Raw genomic sequence first — 11,710 nt, 5'->3', positions numbered from 1 at the left:
ATAGAATACCATTTATTTAAATATTTCGGATGTTTTCCACATTTTCAAATATATTGATTTCAATTACAACACAGAATGCAAAGTGTACAGGGCTCACTTTATATTTATTTTTATTACAAATATTTTCACTTAAATAATAAAAAATAGCATTTTTCAATGCACTTAAAGAGATTGCACTACAGCATTTGTATTATCATGAAAGTTGAACTTACAAATGTAGAATTATGTACAAAAATAACTGCATTCAAAAATAAAATATAAAACTTTAGAGCCTACAAGTCCACTCAGTCCTACTTCTTGTTCAGCCAGCCACTCAGACAAACAAGTTTGTTTACATTTGCAGGAGATAATGCTGCTCGCTTCTTGTTTACAATGTCACCTGAAAGTGAGAATAGGTTTTCTCATGGCACTGTTGTAGCTGGTGTTGCAAGATATTTATGTGCCAGATGTGCTAAAGACTCATATCCGTTCATGTTTCAGCCACCATTCCAGCGGACATGCATCCATGCTGATGATGGGTTCTGCTCGATAACGATCCAAAGCAGTGTGGACTGATGCATGTTCATTTTCATCATCTGAGTCAGATGCCACCAGCAGAAGGTTGATTTTCTTTTTTGGTGGTTCGGGTTCTGTAGTTTCTGCATCGGAATGTTGCTCTTTTATGACTTCTGAAAGCATGCTCCACACCCCGTCCCTCTCAGCTTTTGGAAGGCACTTCAGATTCTTAAATCTTGGGTTGAATGCTGTATCTATCCTTAGAAATCTCACATTGGTATCTTCTTAGCGTTTTGTCAAATCTGCAGTGACAATGAATGAACGTGTGCGGGGTCATCATCCAAGACTGCTATAATGTGAAATATATGGCAGAATGAGGGTAAAACACAGACCAGGAGACATACGATTCTCTCCCAAGGAGTTCAGTCACAAATTTAATTAATGCATTATTTTTTTAACAAGCATCATCAGCATGGAAGCATGTCCTCTGGAACGGTGGCCAAAGCACGAAGGGGCATATGAAGTTTTAGCATATCTGGCATGTAAATACTTTGCAATGCAGGTTACAAAAGTGCAATGTGAACATCTGTTCTCACTTTCAGGTGACACTGTATATAAGAAGCGGGCAGCATTATCTCCCATAAATGTAAACAAACGTGTTTGTCTTAGCAATTGGCTGAACAAGGAGTAGGACTGAGTGGACTTGTAGGCTCTAAAATGTTACATAACTGCACTCAGAAACAAAACAATGTAACCAAAAAAAAAAAATCTACATTTATAAGTTGTGCTTTCACAATAAAGAGATTGCACTATGATACTTCTATGAGGTGAATTGAAATTTTCTTTTATCGTTTTTACAGTGCACATTTGTAATAAAAATAATATAAAGTGAGCACTGTACACTTTGTATTCTGTGTTGTAACTGAAACCGATATATTTGAAAATGTAGAAAAAATCCAAAATATTTAATAAATTTCAATTGATATTCTATTGTTTAACAGTGCAATTAAAACTGTGATTAATCACGATTAACTTTTTTAATCACAATTAATTTTTTTAGTTAATCGCGTGAGTTACTGTGATTAATCGACAGCCCTACATATTTTGTAAATTAAATATGGAGCAACCTTAGAAGTAATTCTGAAACTTGCAAAGCGGTAAATGGAGAAATGAAAGTAATTGAGTCAAATGTTTAGTATAGTGTAATTGTGGGTAGTTACAAGGCCTTAATGTTTGTATACTTATTGTTTGCAAATGTTCCAAGGCCTTTGATCGCTGCACAGAGAGAGAGAGAGAGACTGCTAAGTAGTGTTTTGATGCCCTTTTAAAGCAAGATACATCACTTGTGCTTAAACATTCCTTTCCAAAGTGAAACACTGCTGAAGATTGAACTATTTCTCCCAGATCAATGTATTCTGAGTAGTAGATGTATTTCTTTTTGTTCTTGAAAAATAAGTACAACACTTTAGTCTACCATCAGGTACAGACCTACTGAAGCCAGTGGGGACTGACAACATCATTTTGGTCACATCATTGGGCTTGCACTGATGTGACACAGGTCTTGTCTTCACAAGGAAAAAAGAGTATTTTAATACATGCTAATACCTAGTATAGACAAGTCAAGTTATAGTTTAACATAGCATAGGGCTTACCTCAACCAGCTGACCTACGTCTTCACTGCCAAAAAGGGATTTTTTGGTTTTGTTTTGCAGGGAGATGACCAATGTGATATTTATCTTGCTAAAATGCTAGTAGAGCTAAGGGACTGTAGTTTTATTGCAAGGTAATTACATGAGGTTATTCACACATGGTGGGCATAGGGCTGACCATGCCTAGCTACCTCACAGTAAATACTACAGGAGTTTTGTCTCCACTAGGATTTTCTCCACAGCAGGATGACTAACATGTGTGGTAATTCTGTGGTATACACATATTTTTTTTAAAGCAGTGAGCACAAAGGCCTACCAGCTAACCTATTAAAATACAAACTAGCCTGTGTACATGAGGGTTTTAGTACTTACTGGAAACACAATTTTTTTGAGAACAGGTTTAGGCCCCTTATCTTGCACCAAATCAGAATGGTACACTTAAATAGGTGTAAGTTATGACACAAGGTAGAAAGCAATGGAGAATCAAGCCCAAAATCTGTGTTTTCCTGCAGAGAATGAGATGTGCTACAAACAAAGTCGCTCTTGCACATAAAGCCTTGTTTTTTGTAACTTCTTATCTTGAAAAGGAGAATATTTACCAGGGACTTGGCTGAAGTATTTAAGATCAATTTTTTTGTACACTACTCTATAATGTTAGAACAAAGGGACACTTGTTGAAATTAATGGCAGATTTAAAGCAAACAGAAGGAAATAATTCACACAGCATGTAATTTATTTGAAGAATTTACTGCAATAGGATGTAAAAGTAGTTGGATTATTTTAAAAGCCTGAATAATTTTATGATCAACAACATCTGTATTTACATGCTAAAATAAGGGTAATCAGATCTCATGTGTCAGGAAATAAACTGATCACTTTGGGGTCAGTCAACATTGTACAATTGTTTTTCAACTTCTTTGAAAGCATCACGTGCTGGCCACTGTGGGAAGCAGGATACCAGATTTGATACTGTGGCAGACATAAGTCATGTTGCTTAATGCACTACCAAGGGTGTTCGAATACTACAGTGACGAGTGTGGTATATGAATATATATATATATATATATATAAAATAGAACAGATAGGATTTGTTATAGTGGGTCAGACAGACTACTTGTTCCTAATCAAGTATTAAGGGAAACAACAAAGAATGCACGTAAGGTCTTCATGAGAAGGAGCACACAGTCTCCCCGATTTGTAATATGCTGCCTCTCAAAATAGCAGGTTCCCCTGTAGACAGACTCTGAAATTTAAAGATGGAATACTCAGAAAACAAAATCATAACAGTTACTAAGGCTACATTACACTATAGCACTTACAGCGGCAATGATGCACCTGTGCCACAGTAGCACTTGTGGTGGAGATGCTCTAAGTGGATGGGAAAGAGTTCTCCCGTTAGCTTAATAACTCCTGCCTCCATGAGAGGTGGTAGCTATGTCAGCAGGAGAAGCTCTCCCACTAACATAGCACCACTGTCTACATTGGTGCTTAGGTCGGTATAACTTACATCACTCAGGGGTGTGGATTATTCACACCCCTGAGCAACGTAAGTTTACCAAAGTAACCTGTAGTGTAGACAAGGTCATAGATACATACACAATAGGAGGGGAATTCTGCCTATATTTATAGTTTGTGGAATAGGAGACAAGAACTGATGTGATCAATACAGGGCTCCAGGAAACTTTTGATAGAGACATATCATTCCATTGGGCAGAAACATGCCTCAGACATGGGTATAGTGATGTTAGAGAGTGTGGGGCAGAAAGTCATTTATGAAGAACTCCAACTAAAGCATCTTCCCGCCCAGATGGGGCTAGGGAAGCCCTGTTGTGGAGGAGAGATTAAATCCACAAGTGAAACTGGCAAGGGATTGTGCGTGGGCTGCAAAGGCGAGTCACAGAAGCCTCAGACTTATCTAGGAAAAAGCAACCACCACATCCATCACTCTGAAATGATCACTAGACAGACATTTAAACGTGAGGTGCATGAACTAGCTCTTTAAAGCCTGAGGTCTCAGAAATAGCTCTCTCTCATTTTGGTTTTATTAACATTATGCTATTAAGAAACAGGTTGCTGGTGGTTAGATCTTCACCCAGCAGGATTATACTTCTGTAGACAGTGCCCCAAAGAAGAAAATAACCTGGTTTATCTCTTGTGTTTTTATTGCAGACCTCCTGGATTTACAGCAGCAATCAAACCTTAAACAGAGCTTTGTTTTGTTTGACTGAGCCATCCAGCAAAATGGCCCACTAAAAAAGTAATTGGGCATAGCCCAAGCCTGGCTCACAAACGGGAAGCAAACATGCTTACGCTCAGCTGCTAACGTGTTCATTGTCTCTGGACTTTGAGCTTGAGCAGCACAGCACAACAATGCTCATTGCACAGACAGGGTGCTCCACTACAACTGACTACATCATCCCAATTACCAGAAAAGGGGCCAAAACAGGAGTCTTCTGCTTCAGTTATAGGGGGCTGATCTTCCACTTCCCTTCTTGGGAACAGGAGAGAACTATATTCACAAAACAAACTAGGTCCCCAGATGCAGGTCTCCTTAGCCTAAAACAGAAAGGAAAGGGAAGGAGAAAATAGGTGAAGGAAGATAAAGAAAAGGATTGGGCGTAGGGTGACCAGATGTCCTGATTTTATAGGGACAGTCCCAATATTTGGAGCTTTTTTTTTTATATATGGGCTCCTATTACTCCCCACCCCTGTCCCGATTTTTCGCACTTGCTGTCTGATCACTCTAATTGGGCGAGAGAAAGAAAAGGAAACAAAACTAAAATCATAAGGCCAAATTCAGGTGGGGTATAAGTGGCTGCAACTCCCTTGTTCCAGGTCTGATTTTGGCCCGTAAGTGCTAAATTTGCCTCATCTCCGTTGAAGTAATTTTCTTCTGCATCTTCAGCCTGAAGAAATTAAATGTCCCTGAAGAGTCTGCTTTTGATCTCTCCTCCTCTTTAGAGAGCTTGTGCTGTTTCCTGGCAATACAAGTGCAGAGGCGCAACTATGAGACTCACTCTGTCAAGAGACCACTCGGGAGTAGCAGGTCCTTGCAGGGATAATACTTAATTCCTGCTAAAGCAGAAGAGATAACTTCCCATAACAGATTTGGAAGCGATGCCATGCTGAAGGTGTGGCTTCACTTCCAGCCCTGATCTCTTACTCTCAGCCAGTAGAGGCCAAGTGTGTTTGGGAAGCAAAGGCAGCACTTGGCCACTGTCTTGGGGAAAAGGGAAAGGAGGAATTTATTTCCTCACTCTAGACCAGGGGTGGCTCCACGGTTTTGGCCACCCCAAGCAGCCAAACAAACAAAAAAGCCGCAATCGCGATCCGCAGCAGCAATTCGGCGGGAGGTCCTTCGCTCCGAGCAGGAGTGAGGGACCGTCCGCCGAATTGCCGCCGAACAGCTGGACATGCCGCCCCTTTCCGAAGTGGCCGCCCCAATCACCTGCTTGGTAAGCTGGTGCCTGGAGCTGGCCCTGCTCAAGACTGCCTAGGCCTAAATGTGACAGAAGAACAGTGCAGGGCACTTAGAATGATGTAGAATCAATGTATTTAGCATATAACAGTTTGTCACCTTTGTGACTCAGCATTTTGCATATTCATTATTTACAATGACAAAAGTGAAATATTAATGAGTCTGTGGGGAACTAAGGTAGATCAGGGTCAACCCCGATAACAAGGGATAATTGAGAAATGCAATAGTGACACCCCCTCATTGATTAAGGCATCAATAGACTCTAAAAACATTTTCATCTGATCCAGCTTAGTCAGGATGGTAGCTACATTTAGGTCACAACAGGGGCTCTGAAATGAGGAACAATAGTGGGACCTTAACAGCTGCAATAAAGATCCAGGTGACTCTCTGAGAATTAAAGGAACAAGAAGGAAAGTTACTTTTTGTTACTGAAATGTTTCCAAAAGTCATGTATCTATCCAAAAGTGTGTAAGGTACGACCCCAGATTTAAATTATCTGCAAAATGAAGTCATTTTGCACAGCAAGGCTAAAACCATGCTGGCAGCAATTGCAAAAGCAACCTGAAGGTTATCACATGCTTGGCTCTCCTGGTGCTCACAGTGGCCCTTACTGTGGTACTTCTGAAGAGGAATGTTGTAGTCAACTCGTGCTTCTCCCTGGGGGATACCTAGTTATTTCTCTGCCTCCCTTTAGGAACCAGAGACATTTTGCTCTTTCTGTGTGCACCAATTAGTTGCTGCCTCAACTAACAATGCAGAGACCCCACTTCAGGCTGTCTTAAAATGAGAGAAAAATGTTACTGGCAATTGCACCCAAATAGAAAGTTCTAAAATAATGGAAAAACCCTACACCTGTAGGGATGCTATGGAAAGGGACACTAGACAGACATTAAGCTTATTTACAGATTATTCAGTTATGTAGGCCTACAGAATATTGCTAGCTAGTCTCCTCTTTGAAGCTTGTCAGAGAGCTGTATGACCTCCACAGAGAAATGAGGCTCCTAGAGAACAAGGGCTGGGTGCTTCTCAGACTTCAGACACTGGTTGCTAGCACAGCTCTAGCCCTAATGGAGAGGTTACCTAAGGTTTTTCAGATTGGTGGAGGGGGAGCCAAGTTGAGTGGAAAAGGAAAATAGATGTTATAAGCCTAGGAAGGCAAGTGAAAACTCAGCCTGAAAAAAAGATATTTAAGAGAGTATTTACTAAATATTCTCCATAAATATTTTTTTGTCTTATTGCTTACAATAGTCCCTTGGAAGCACTGAAGCTGAAATCCTTACCAAAGATATTTTACTCTATTGGGTAAAACTTTTTTGTTAGTTTAGTCTTGCTGGAAATCTAACAACTGATTTGGTTTAGAAAACAGGACAACCAAAAAAAGCCCACCATAACTATAATTACTAGGTCTTGCAACACAGGCTTATGAAGAAGTTCAGTAGGTCATATCTGAGATCTACCAACCTTGATGTTATCCCACTGGAGGTTTAAAACACCTACTGCAGCAGATGGGCAATAGAATGAAATTAAATTATTAGGATAATTAACTTCTCTTCTAGATGTCAGCTCTTTTGAAGAGAAGACAAGTAGTGAAATAAGCAGAAACATTTGGCTCATTGTCTAAAATAAAGTCCATAAACTACTTTTCTTGACCAAACTATAGCTAAAGAATGTCAGCTCTTTATTTTAGTGCTTTCCTACAACAGGACTCCTTCAAAAAAGAAGAAGTGAGAAGAAGGGAAAATCTTCAGAAGAAATAAGAGCCAGCCTAATCCCAGAACCAAACCCAATTTAAACATTTTATAGGGCATTGCAGGGTAAATATATCCCACCACAGGGCATCAATAGGGCAACCCTTTGGTGCCAGGCTGCATGAGTCAACAGAGTAGCCCTCCGGTGCTGGGCCACACAACCTAGTTATCAGAGTCGATAGGCCAGGGCAGGCAGCCCTCATCATCTAGGGCCCCAGAACCTCCTGGCTGGGGCAAGTCAGCAATAAGCTTGGACCTTGCTGCCAGAAGAGAGCAGGCTGCCACCCAATAGTGGGGTTGACAGCCATGGGTAGGGGCACCCAGGCCTTTCCTACTCCACCAGGTCCCTGTCAGTTGTAAGTAGTCCCACCATTGGGTCAGCAGTGATTCCACCAAAACACACTGACTCTATTCCCAGTACCACAACCAGATCAACATCTGGCTCCCCTGGGCTACTTCCTATCGCATCTCCCCACTCTGTACTCTGCAGGTCCTCCATCTCCTTGGGAGTACTCAGAGGGCAAGACTTCCAGTAACTCCTTCCCCTCATGGACCTGAGTGGACAGCTGGGTACTCTCCAGGGTCTTGACATAGCTGGTCTCCGTGGCCTGGGGCTCCAGCAGCTTCTGCACAGGCACCTGCAACACACATGCACACTCCTCTCTAGTCAGCCCAGACTGAGCTGGGCTACCCTCTTTTATAGTCTGCCTCCAGTTGGAGCATGCCCAAGAAGGGTGAGGGGGTGTGGCCTCTTCCGCCCACAAGGTGTGGTTAACTCCTAAAGGGCCAGTGTGGGGGTAAGTACACACCATCCCATAGGGGTGAAGTAAACTTCCTTCTACCTGATCAAAGTGACATTCTGCTCCCTATTTATGCAGCTACTTCACATATTCCCTAGTAGTGTCCTAGCAGGACTGGTAGTCTATGCTTAACCCTCTGCTGCTTTGGCTATCACAATCTCTGGGACTTCCTCTGGGGTCAGGTGTATGGTGGGTGGTTAAAGTAACTTGATTGGAAACATTTTGGGGGTAAGTAGTACCTTGGGAAGGTAATTTCATTATATGAGGATGTGAGAATAGTATGTTAATTTTTCTTTATTCTTGGATCATTTCCTCTTTGGGCTCACTGAGTGAGGAGCCATTAATTGAATTTTCCATACTAAATTGAACTGAATATTTTGCACTGGGTTGCAGTTTTGCCCTATTACTCCCCCTTTCCCTGGTGTTGAGCATCCACATTTCCCAGTGACATGCAGCAGCTTTGTTGACTCTTCCCATATTACAGTGCAAGGCCACAATGCTGAAAACACTTATGTTTGTGTTTGATTTTACTACTGTGAGTAACCCCATTGAAATCAATCAGATTACTCATGGTAATAAAGCTTAGTACATGCATAAGTGTTTGCAGCATGGGGACCCATGTCAGAATAAACAGTGTGCAGGATAATACTTAATTCATTTCAAAGCACATCTGAAGTGGCATGTAGAGGGATAGTTTGGATACTCTGCCAGGGCTGTGAAAATATTGTAGCTCATCACAAGTCTGACCTAGTAGATAGAGCACTGGTCTGGGACCCAGGAGCCCTGGCTTCTATTCCCAACTCTGCTACTAGCCTGCTGAATGTTAGACAAGTCACTTTACCTTCTGTACCTCAATTTCCCCAGCAGTAAAATGGGGTTAATGATGCTTATCCTCCTTTCTAAAGCAATTTGAGATCTACTGATAAGTGCTTTAAGAGCTAGGTGTTCTTATGTAAACTGTTTTAAGTTCTTCCATTTTAAGACTTTGGAAAAAGTTCATTTTTGTGCTGTTGTAGGCAGGGCTCATAAGACAAATCTCCTGGCTAAGGAGCCAAGTGGTTTGTGTGTCAGCAATGTGTCCTGTGAAAGGTGAGTTGAAATGGATGTCAATGAAGTTTAGAACCACACTGCAGCACTCTTATGTAGTTTATTAATTGAGGCAGATATTTTAACTTAAATGTCTGACATTGGGCACCTAAATGCAGGTGGCTCCAGTTGGTTCAATAATGACACATTAAATTTCGAGCTTCTTGGGTAATAAAAAAGTTGCATTTAGTGCCACTTACTGGTGAAAAGAAATTCATGATAACCACCAAGTGCTAGACTAATACAAGGATAAAATACACTGAAATAAATTCAGGATAAATCAGATATATTTCAACAGCCATTATCTACCTAGACTGCTGTAATGAATGTTGATATTAATACATAATTTTATATTTGTAATTTTGTTTTACCTATACTGGAGTAAGGACAACAGTGTTTTCTGTGCCTATGGATGTGTCAGAGACTCCTCATGAAAGGGGTGTATACTGTATTAGGAAAGGATACTAGGATTTTCTTGTAATAACAAGATATGAGGATCTGTGGATAAGTCAACAGGAAGACACATTTTAGTGTAAAATCTGAAAAGTATGGCTCAGACATCCTAAAAAGTTCAGAGGTGTCTAAGGAGGAGACCACTCTGGAATCTGTGGATGGGTGTGAATTTTGTACGTTTTCATAATGCAGCAAAGCTTTCTTTGAGGAAATCAACTCTTTAGTGTAAAGCAGTTAACTGTTAATTCTACTTTATGCGTGAGATTTGTTTGTTTGTACAGCTCTACAATACATGGTGGTGTAACAAATTTATAGTCATGTAGGAACTTAACAATTATCTCAATGTTCTGCATCATGGTCACTTGCAGCTTCACAGTGGCGGAGGAATAAAACTCAGCTCCTCCTGCTCTGAAAGAACAGGACTCCACTACTTGAGCTAAATGAGAATTTAGATTTGTTCTTAGCAGTATAGGAACTATAGCACACAGTTGAGATGTGATTCCTTCCATTAGATGGCAGTGGAGCTGCGCATGCTCTCTCTCAGCTCCCCACCCAGTTCATTACAATAGTATTTTATTAGAATATGAGGAGTGATAGAAAAACAGTTTGTATGTATAATGCACACTAAGGGATCATTAGTGTGGAGCAGCAAAGTCTACACAGACCACTTCATGTGCAATACACGTTAGTGTGCTTTAGAAATCACACCCCCACCCGTGACCCACCCCCATAGTGAGCATTGCTGCTAGGGTTGCCATCTCAGACATACAGAAAACCACGTCCCTGGCCTCTTTTCCCCACCTCATGCCAGCAGTGGTGCAGGTGGGGGGTCTCTAATTTCCTCACCTCCAACTACGCTGCAGGTCCCTGTGCAGCAGGGGAAGAAGACAGCTGCAGGTCCTGTCAAATCTACAAGCAGCCAGCAGGGAAGATGGCCCCATAACAACAAACCCACCCAACCCCTTCCTCCTCAAGATGGCAAGAGAGAATCCAGCTGACCCTGGAGTGGAAAACAGAAGTCCTCCGGGGGAGGCCTTCCTTTTAAAGGGCCAGGCCCATGGGAAGTCTCTGCTGAGTAGTTCTTCCCCTTTCACTTCTTGTGCTGGGTAGCAGGGAGAGAGCAAAAATAACCTGGCTTCACTTCACTGGCAACCATCCAGGCAGAACAAAATCAGGCCAGGATGGTTAAAAACTGGCCAGGTGACAACCCTAATTCCTTCACCATGTAGACAAGCCCTAAGGTCAGTCTTGAAGGCAAAGTCAGCGCTGCTTGAGGGGGAAGATGACGGCCAGGCAAAAGGAAGGATGTCAGACTTACAATGCAGCCAGAAAATAATTTTGTGCACCTACCCCTTTCTGCTCATTTCCAAAGTTGATGCTTTGAGAATTGCTATACAAATGAACATACCAAGCATTCAGCTTTTCTTCAGAACTGCTGGGGTTAGCGCTGGTGTAATTAGCACTGAAGTAGGATTTACTCAGACAAGGTACACAAACAAGGCCAGACAGTTCACCCTAACAGGACTCAGCAGGAAAGGAGAAACGATAGTCTTGTAGTTAAAGCACAGGCCTGGACTTGGATGATTTGGGTCCTACTTCTGTCTCTGCCACTGACTTCCTGTGTGACCTTGAACCAGAGTTTCACAACACTGCTTGGGTAAGTTTTTAGTTGCACTGTGCAGTCACAGTGATTCTACATACACAGTGCCCTCATATTGTACATGTAGTTCGGAAAATATGGCCCTAATTCCGCTGCACCTTAGTTTCTTCCTGTGTAAAATGGAGATAATACCTCACAAAAGAACTGTGAGGATAAATTCATTTTGTAAAGTGCTTTGGATCCTCAGATGGAAGGATGTTCAAAGTATTATTGTTCACCTTATACTTAGGCCTTGTTCAAACGAGAGAAGTTACACCCATTCTTTCCCACCCAGGGCCGGCGCAACCCATTAGGCGACCTAGGCAGTTGCCTAGGGCACTACAATTTGGGGGGCGGTGACC

The sequence above is a fragment of the Trachemys scripta genome, chromosome 5 (genome assembly GCF_013100865.1).
Source record: "Trachemys scripta elegans isolate TJP31775 chromosome 5, CAS_Tse_1.0, whole genome shotgun sequence".
Taxonomy (NCBI): Eukaryota; Metazoa; Chordata; order Testudines; family Emydidae; genus Trachemys; species Trachemys scripta.
Note: the sequence above shows the minus strand (reverse complement) of the source record.